Source organism: Elephantulus edwardii, unplaced genomic scaffold (assembly GCF_000299155.1).
Source record: "Elephantulus edwardii isolate Elephantulus edwardi_28Jun2011 unplaced genomic scaffold, EleEdw1.0 scaffold00251, whole genome shotgun sequence".
In the NCBI taxonomy this organism is placed as follows: Eukaryota; Metazoa; Chordata; class Mammalia; order Macroscelidea; family Macroscelididae; genus Elephantulus; species Elephantulus edwardii.
Window position 1 is genome coordinate 461195 of NW_006400001.1, and position 7869 is coordinate 469063.

The window sequence follows — 7869 nt, forward strand, 5'->3', positions numbered from 1 at the left end:
GGACACTGCAGACTGTGGGATAGTGGACACTGCAGTCTGTGGGATAGTGGACACTGCAGGCTGTGGGATGGTGGACACTGCAGGCTGTGGGATGGTGGACACTGCAGGCTGTGGGATGGTGGACACTGCAGGCTGTGGGATGGTGGACACTGCAGACTGGGATAGAGGACACTGTGGACACTGCAGACTGTGGGATGGAGGACACTGCAGACTGAGATAGTGGACACTGCAGGCTGTGGGATAGTGGACACTGCAGGCTGTGGGATGGTGGACACTGCAGGCTGTGGGATGGTGGACACTGCAGGCTGTGGGATAGTGGACACTGCAGGGTTTGGGATAGTGGACACTGCAGGCTGGGGGATGGTGGACACTGCAGACTGGGATAGTGGACACTGCAGACTGTGGGATGGTGGACTTTGCAGGCTGTGGGATAGTGGACACTGCGGGCTGTGTTATAGTCGACACTGCAGACTGTAGGATGGTGGACACTGCAGGCTGTGGGATGGTGGACACTGCAGACTGTGGGATGGTGGACTCTGCAGGCTGTGTGATAGTGGACACTGCAGACTGGGATTGTGGACACTGCAGACTGTGGGATAGTGGACACTGCAGGGTTTGGGATAGTGGACACTGCAGATGGGCATAGTGGACACTGCAGACTGTGGGATGGTGGACTCTGCAGGCTGTGGGATAGTGGACACTGCGGGCTGTGTTATAGTCGACACTGCAGACTGTAGGATAGTGGACACTGCAGGCTTTGGGATGGTGGACACTGCAGGCTTTGGGATGGGGGACACTGCAGGCTGAGGGATAGTGGACACTGCAGACTGGGATAGTGGACACTGCAGACTGTGTGATGGTGGCCACTGCAGGCTGTCGGATGGTGGACACTGCCTACTCTCGGGTGGTGGGATAGTGGACACTGCAGACTGTGGGATGGTGGACACTGCAGATTGGGTAGTGGACAAGGCTGACAGTGTGATGGTGGACACTGCAGGCAGAGGGATGGTGGACACTACAGACTGTGGGTTAGTGGACACTGCAGACTGTGGGATGGTGAACTCTGTGGGCTGTGGGATAGTGGACATTCTGGGCTGTGTTATAGTGGACGCTGCAGACTGTTCGATGGTGGACACTGCAGACTGGGATAGTGGACACTGCAGACTGTGAGATGGTGGACACTGCAGAGTGAGGAATGGTGGACAGTGCAGAGTGTGGGATGGTGGACATTGCAGACTGGGATAGTGGGCACAGCAGACTGTGGGGTAGTGGACACTGCAGGCTGTGGTATAGTGGACACTGCAGATAGGGATAGCGGACACTGAAGACTGTGGGATGGTGGACACTGCAGACTGTGGGATAGTGGACACTGCAGACTGTGGGATGGTGGACACTGCAGACTGGGATAGTGGACACTGCAGACTGTGAGATAGTGGACACTGCAGGCTGTGGGATAGTAGACATTGCAGGCTCTGGGATAGAGGACACTGCATTCAGTGGGATGGTGGACACTGCAGGCTGTGGGATGGTGGACACTGCTGGCTGTGTTATAGTGGACAATGCAGAATGTGGGATGTTGGACACTGCAGACTGTGAGATAGTGGACACTGCAGACTGTGGGATGGTGGACACTGCAGGCTTTGGGAGGGTGGACACTGCAGGCTTTGGGATGGGGGACACTGCTGGCTGTGGGATGGTGGACACTGCAGGCTGTGGGATGGTCGACATTGCAGACTGGGATAGTGGACACAGCAGACTGTGCGTTAGTGGACACTGTAGGCTGTGGGATAGTGTACATTGCAGCCTGTGGGGTAGTGGAAACTGCAGCAGGCTGTGGTATAGTAGACACTGCAGACTGGGATAGTGGACACTGCAGACTGGGATAGTGGACACTGAAAAGTGTGGGATAGTGGACACTGCAGACTGTGGGATGGTGGACACTGCAGGCTGTGTTATAGTTGACACTGCAGACTGTGAAATGGTGGACACTGCAGGCTGTGGGATGGTGGACACTGCAGACTGGGATAGTGGACACTGTAGACTCTGGGATGGTGGACACTGCAGACTGGGTAGTGGACATTGCAATCAGTGGGATGGTGGACACTGCAGACTGTGTGATAGTGGACACTGCGTGTTGTGTTATAGTGGACACTGCAGACTGTGGGATGGTGGACACTGCAGGCGGTGGTATAGTGGACACTGCAGAGTGTGGGATGGTGGACATTGCAGACTGGAATAGTGGACACTGCAGACTGTGGGATGGTGGACACTTCATGCTGTGGAATGGTGGACTCTGCATGCTGTGGGATGGTGGATACTGCAGACTGTGGTATGGTGGACTCTGCGGGCTGTGTGATAGTGGACACTGCAGGCTGTGTTATAGTGGACACTGGAGACTGTGATAGTGGACACTGCAGACTGTGGGATAGTGGGCACTGCAGGGTTTGGGATATTGGACACTGCAGACTGGGATAGAGGCCACTGCAGACTGTGGAATAGTGGACACTGTAGGCTCTGGGATAGTGGACACTGCAGGCTGTGTGATAGTGGACAGCGCAGACTGGGATAGTGGACACTGCAGGCTGTGCGATAGTGGACACTGTAGACTGTGGGATAGTGGACACTGCAGGCTTTGGGATAGTGGACATGGGAGACTGGGGTGGTGGACACTGCAGACTGTGGGATAGTGGACACTGTAGGCTGTGGGATAATGGACACTGCAGGCTGTGGGATAGTGGACAATGCAGGCTGTGGGATAGTGGACACTGCAGACTGTGGGATGGGGGACACTGCAGACTGTGGGATAGTGGACAATGCAGACTGTGGAATGGTGGACACTGCAGGCTGTGGGATGGTGGACACTGCAGACTGGGATAGTGGACACTGCAGACTGTAGGATAGTGGACACTACAGGCTTTGGGATAGTGGACACTGCAGAATTGGATAGTGGACACTGCATTCAGTGGGATGGTGGACACTGCAGGCTCTGGGATAGTGGACACTGCAGGCTGTGGGATAGTGGACACTGCAAACTCTGGGATGGTGGACACTGCAGGCTGTGGGATGGTGGACTGTTCAGGCTTTTTGATGGGGGACACGGCAGGCTGTGGGATGATGGACACTGCAGACTGGGATAGTGGACATTGCAGGCTGTGGGATAGTGGACACTTCAGACTGGGATAGTGGACACTGCAGACTGTGGAATGGTGGACACTGCAGGCTATGGGATGGTGGACACTGCAGACTGCCTGTCTTACTCTGTGTTGTTGATGTTACTGGTAGATGCCATGGAGTCAGAAGTGATTCATAGCTGACCCTCCAGTGGGTTTTCAGAGGTTGTAAATCACACAGGAAGAGAATGCCCATTTTTCTCCTGAAGAGCACCTGGTGGATTTGAACTGTGTACCTTCAGGCTGGCAGCACAGGTCTTTAGGCCACTGGAGCTCCCAGTCTTACCTATGCTGTTTGAAGCTACTCATAGGTGACCCTCCAGGAGGTTCTTCAGATGCAGTAAATTGCACAGAAGGAGATTTCTCATCTTTTTCCGGCTGAGCAGCTGGTGGATTTGAACTGCATGCCTTTGGCTTCACAGTGCAACTCCTCAGCACTAGGTCACCTGAGCTCCCTAAATGAGCAAGTAAGTTTAAGTGCAGTGGATGCAAAAGTGAAGGACACTTCTCTAACTCTGGACTAGCTAACTAACACTTCTCTAACTCTAGCTGGGTTTGCTGTCTGGCTTCTGTGTCCAATAGAATGAATGGAAAAATACTACGATTCTAGCTACCACCCTGCTTGTTTAATGCTTTCTGTCTGCCTCGTATTCATAGCTCCAGTGAATCCTCAGCTGTTCTCTGTATACACTGTAGGCTCCATGTAGCCCCTCTCTCTCTTTGGTCAGGCTCATTTATCTGAGATCGTATGGCTCCTCTTGTGTATCCCCATCCAGGTCCTAGGCTCTCTTCACAATCCTGGCTCAAACACCCACCTCCCTCCTCCAGCGTTTATGACCCTCTTGCTCCCTCATCTCTTCCCCAGGTCAACAAAAAGCATCAGATTTTGAGCAGGTGTCTGTGTCAAAAAGCACACACCACTCCCTCTCTTACGTGCCATTACTCTGGTGCATACCACTGCTTTCTCTACTAGCCTGTGACTTTCTTGTGCCCTGGCTCTGTGCCCTCAGTACTGGGCACAAACAAAAAAAACCCATACTTACCTGCTGTTAAGTCCATTTCGGCTCAGAGTGGTTCTGTAGGACAGCAGAGAATAGCCCTGTGGGGTTTCCAAGACAGTAAATCTTTCTAGAAGCAGACTGTCACATCTTTCTCCAGGGGAGCTTTTGTTGGTTTCCAACTGACAACATTTCAATTAACAGCTTTAAGTACTGTGCCACCAGAGTGCCTTGGCTTTGCATGGTGCCTGGCAAAAAAAGTAGGAATTCATCAATGCTTGGAGAAAAGTCATTCACTCACTGACCGACTCAGCATGGTTCCTAGGTCCTACATATGAAAGGAAAACCTTGTGTTTATATAATAGTGTATACAATGAGATTGTGTGTGTGAAAATGGTGGTGATAAAGGCAATCTCTTCCATCCTGGCTGCTACTGCCACCACTGGAGCTAAGACTTGTTATGACAGTGTTGCGTTACCAGGTGTCACTGAGTCCACTACAGCTCATCATGACCCTGTGAACAACAACAGATGGAAACCTTGTTCTGTCTTGTGCTCTGCTCATGATCTCCACCATGCCCATTGTTGCAGTCACTGCTGCGTCTCCTTGAGGGTCTTTCTCTCTTTTGTGACCCTCTATTTTACCCAGAATGATGTCTTCTTCTGTGGACTGGTTTCCCCCAACAACACGCCCAAAGTATGTGAGACTAAGTTCCACCGTCCTTGCTTGTAAGGAGTACCCTGGTTCTGTTTCCTCCAAAGCAGATTTGTTGATTCTTTGAATGGATAGTCAATGGGAATTCTGGTGGCCTAGTGGCAAGAAGCTGTGCTGCAATCTGAAAGGCACTTGGCTCAAGGCTACCAGCTGCTCCACAGGAGAAGGATGGCCAATCTTCTCCTGTGCAATTAACTGTCCTCTGGAAACCCACTAGAGGGTCAGCTATGGGTTGGTTCCGAATCTACAGTACACAATAACACAACAGTGTTAACTTTGTCTGCAGCTCTTGCCTTCATGGCCCACCAGATGCCTCATCCCAAATAACTACCTCCACCCCCTTCCCCAACTGCACTACGTTGATCAACCAGCATTTAATTTCCAGCCTTCCTCCCACATCTGAGCCACAGGGTTTGAAGCTGTGTTTCATTCTGAGGGAAGAAAGCCACAGAGAGTCATTTGCTGTCAGATTTCTTCTTCCTGAGTGACTCAGGCACAGATGAGCAGAACAATGCTAGCAGGTAGAGGAAGCTCTTGTACTTGTACAGGCTGTATCTGGTGGTAGGAGGAAGCAGGTTCCCCCAACTCACGCCGATGCCAACGCATCTTACTATCTCCACTGAGAAGCTGGTGCTGAACGAGGCCAGCGTTTGAAGGCAGTAGCGGTCCCCGGATGAGAAATTGTCCAATTTATTGCGAGTCCAAGCAGTTGGCTCAGCTGAGGAACCTGGCACCACATTTGAAGAACAGCTGTGAGATCAATTTAGGGCCGGGTTTATTGGCCATGCGTCTGCTTTGGAAGGGTGTCTTTGGGGAGCGGGGTTCTCGGGCAGGAGACTCGAGCTGCTGTGAATAATCCTGACAGCCACATGCCTTGCTGGGACAATTTAACGGCCTCAGCTGTGCCTTGTCAGGCGGCCAGCTCCATGGTGTCTGAGCAGATAAGAAACAACAACCCAGACCCAGGCCCCAGGCCAGGCAGCCAAACCGAGCTCAGCGCTGGGCATTGATTGGTTTGACTTGTATCACGGCAGCCCCGCGTCTTAGAGTCTCAGAGTTGGAGGAGATGTAGGAAGGCTCTGGAGACCCTGCTGACTCGGAGAGACCCCTCATACTTTCTGTTGGGAGGATGTTTCTCCTCAGGACATAGCCGGAGGGCAGCAGCTACAACAAACAGCTGATGGTTATTGGGATTCTGGTGGCATAGTCCTCTAAAAAGGCGCTGGTTCAAGTCCACCATCAGCTCTGAAGGAGAAAGATGATCAATCTCATCTGATTAAGAATTATTATTATTATTCTTTTAGGGGGAGAGGGTTTTAAACTTTTATTATATTGTGATTTGAGTGAAAGTTTTGTTGATGTCACTATTACGGTCCATTTCACTAAAGACCTTCTTTCCTTTCACTGACCCACAACTTTCCCCAGCATCATATGCTTCTCCAGGCTCTGTTCCCTTGATAGCATGCCCAAAGTAAGACACGTCTCACCATACATGCTTCTAAGAAGAATTCTCACTGCACTTCTCTCAAGACAGATTTGTTTGTTCTTTGATAGTCCATGTTCTTTCCCAGCACCACAGTTCAAAGGTGTCAGTTCTTCTTAGATCTTCCTTATTAACTGTCTGGCTTTCACATAATGGGCACGGGTCCAGGAGAGACTAGTCCCTGGAGAAGGACATCATGCTTGGAAGGGCAGAGGGACAGTGCAGGACAGGAAGACCTTGGATGAGATGGATTGAATCAGTGACTGGAGAAATGGGATTAAGTCTGCCGGAGACAATGATATTGGCTCAGGATAAAGCAGTATTCAGAGCTGTCTGTTGTACATAGGGTTGCCATGAGTCGCAGACAACTAGAAGGCACACAACAACAACAACGACCACCACCACCACCACCACCACCATGAAGCAATGGGCCTTGGAAAGCCAATGGAGGATCACCATGAGTTGGAATCGACTTGATGTCAGTGGGTTGGGTTTTCGGGGTCCATATTCCACCCTTCTCTTGCCCACTGATTTCCACTGTTGCCCGGTTCCTTGCACCATGTGTGGTAAATTTGCAGTAAATGTTTACTGACATGGAAGAGCCGAAATGAACAGCTTCACGACCTTGTCTTTTTATCTCCTTTGGGAAAGTTACTAGAACAAGAATATTAGGCTCCCCTAAAGAAACCATAACTGCCACCCAAGCAGATATAGGCATACCCATGCTTGTTGCAGCTTTTATTTCAATAGCAAAGAGCTGGAAACAACCCAAGTGCCCATCAATAAACAAATGGATAGAGAAGCTCTGATATATGCAAACAGTTGAATACTATGCAGCACTGAAAAGCAAGGAACTCATGAAATATGATGCAAAATGGATGATCCTGGAGGACATTATGCTGAGTGAAATATCTCAGTCACAAAGGGACAAATACTGCATAGGGCCTCTGTTGTAAAATGGGACTGACATCAGGATTGAGGGAAGGCAGAGAAGAAGGGGAGGAATGATATATATGGCATTGAAACAGATAAAGAAGAGAACTATTTAAAAGGGATATATGAATGGGTATTCTTGTCATGACAGGAGTCCAGAGTGAAGGCTGCACAGTGGAGTGGACTTGGGGGAGAAGGATTGCATAACAATGAAAGAGTTTTTCTTTTTCTTTTCAAGGAGAAAAGTGAATTGGGGCTGAGGGGGTGGGCATGGAGAAAAGTGCAACAGTGAATGACTGGAAACCCTGAGTCTCTGTAAACTTTCATTAAAATTAATAAAAAAACAAATACACAAAAAAGATCTAGGGTTGTAAAGGAAGAGATACCCATCTGGATGAAGGGGAAGCTCACCCCTTTATGCCCCTCACATTCCAAAGTTAGCAGCCCACCACAGCCCCTGGAGCAACATTCCAGAAGGAGGGAAGCTCTGCACGGGGGACATAGTTTTGAGACTACAATCAGGAACCCCCTACAATATGAGCCTGGACAGTCAGGAACCCCCTACAATATG

At 50.3% G+C, this 7869-nt stretch overlaps 1 pseudogene; it reads right to left on the reverse strand.

Annotated features, from left to right (window-relative positions):
- Nucleotides 1-1763: 1763 nt before the first annotated feature.
- Nucleotides 1764-4229, reverse strand: LOC102868207 (annotated as a pseudogene).
- Nucleotides 4230-7869: the final 3640 nt, after the last annotated feature.